Genomic DNA, 2,214 nt, shown 5'->3' with positions numbered 1-2,214 from the left:
TGTTGTAGAAGGTTTAGATGTTTTGGATGATGGATCAAATCTCAATACACATGGCATTAATGATATTCCTGCTGATTTAGATACGTTGGATAAAAGAAATAAGAAGTTTTGTCTTGCGGTTTAATGTAAGAAAAGAAAGAACGGAGTTCAAATTATTAGTCAACATTTGAGTCGTATTTGTGATGTAATAGAAAGTAAGAATACAGTGATATCTAAGAGCTACGATAAACTTCGATGTAATATTGAAGATGTTATGGATGTTGTTCTGGGGATTGCTGAAAGAGAAAATGACATTGACATCCTTAAGCTTGCAACAGAGGTATTTCTTAAGAGATCACATAGAGAGATGTTTGTGACTATTAAAGAGCCATAGTTGCAGATTGACTTTATCAAGCAAATGGGAAATAGAAAAATTAATCGTCATGGCATGGAATAATATTGTTATTTTTTAATGTTGTTTTGTTCTGAACTATTTGAAAAACTATAAGGATCTATTTGAATTTTTTTTTTTTTTTAATCTCTTTTTCTTATTTTTATGGGTGCTTATATATTTATTTTGTGTTTATTTCTTTATTTTTTTTCCTTACAGACATGGACAATAGTGATTATAGCACTCAAGATGATACAAGTGATAGTGATTATGGTGAAGAGGAAAATGAAAATAAAAATGATGTTTTTATTCTAATAGCTGCAGCAGTAGAATTTGTTGAGAACTATTATATGCCATATATTGCAAAGGAACCTTGTAGGATCTCTTCTCAAATAGGTTACAAGTGGGTTATGGAGATTTTACAAGGTAATCTTGATAGGTGCAAACAAAATTTCAGAATGGAAATACATGTATTCATTTACTTGTGTGAAGAGTTGAAGGAAATATATCATTTAAGAGGTATTAGGAAATTAATTGTTGAAGAGTTGGTAGCTATGTTTTTGAATACTTTAGGCTATGGGTTTGGGAATAGAATAGTGCAAGAAAGGTTTCAATATTCAGGAGAAACAATTAGTAGACATTTTACTAGTGTTTTAATGGCCGTTTCGAAAATGGCGATTGACATTATTAATCCTATTGATAGAGAGTTTAGGGATGTTCCAAGCAAAATTCGTGATGATGAGCGGTATTGGCCGTACTTCAAAGATTGTATTGGAGCCATTGATGGAACCTATGTGCCAGTTAAAATTTTTTCATCAAAACAAATACCATATATTGGTCGAAAAAAGACTCTTACTCAAAATGTTATGACTGTTTGCGATTTTCGTATGTGTTTCACCTTTGTTTGGGCTGGATGGGAAGGTACTGCACATGATACACATATTTTTTTGGAAGCTATTCGGAAGGAAGAATTATGATTTCCACACCCACCTAGAGGTTTGTATTTAATAAAAATAACAATTATGAATTATATGTGAAAAAAATATATTTTTCAATATTTTTATGATCGTTATTCATATATTTTTTGCAGGAAAATATTACTTGGTAGACGCAGGATATCCTCACATGAAGGGATACATGGGGCCATACAAAGGAGAGCGGTATCATTTACCAGACTTTCGTTGCGGAAGCCAAAGGAGGGGTATGCATGAAATTTTTAATCATGCATATTCATCACTTAGATGCACTATTGAAAGAACATTTGAAGTTTGGAAAAATAAGTGGAAGTTATTACATTGCACGTCGAATTTTCCTTATGATAAACAAGTGAAAATCGTAGTGGCGTTTATGACTCTTCATAACTTCATTAGGAAGCATGCAATAAAGGATGTTGAGTTCCAACCATATGATGATGATGAGGATTTACTACCTACTGATAGTATAGGCGATCATGAAGCACAAGATTAGTCAAGCATACAACAATCAGAGACGTCCAATGAAAATTCTATGAACATTGAGCGTGATCATATTGCTAATCTACTTATGACCCGCCAATGTTTTTATTTATTTTAATTTTTTTAATGTTGTTTTGTTATAAATTATTTAAAATGTTGTAAGGATCTCCTTGAATGTTATTCTTTTTTATGTGTTAAATACTTTGAAGTGTTGTGGTGTTAAAAAGTGTGTTGAATACTTTGAAATGTTAAATACTTTAAATAATTTTAAAAAAGAAATAAAGAAAATGATTGACATCACTTTTTATTACTTATAAGTACAAAAGAAAGAAAATGTTGACGTTTTGTTACATAAACCATTACAAAATAATTTTTACTTGTTAAAGCTAA

At 30.7% G+C, this 2,214-nt stretch overlaps 1 pseudogene; it reads left to right on the top strand.

The window, feature by feature from the left end:
- Positions 1-591: 591 nt before the first annotated feature.
- LOC148583306 (uncharacterized) lies at positions 592-1,942 on the top strand (annotated as a pseudogene).
- The last annotated feature ends 272 nt before the right edge of the window (positions 1,943-2,214 follow it).

This window comes from Corylus avellana, chromosome 10, assembly GCF_965113065.1.
Source record: "Corylus avellana chromosome 10, dhCorAvel1.hap1.2, whole genome shotgun sequence".
Classification (NCBI taxonomy): domain Eukaryota; kingdom Viridiplantae; phylum Streptophyta; class Magnoliopsida; order Fagales; family Betulaceae; genus Corylus; species Corylus avellana.
The sequence above is the reverse complement of the archived record's forward strand: the minus strand, read 5'-3'. Positions and strand labels throughout refer to the sequence as shown.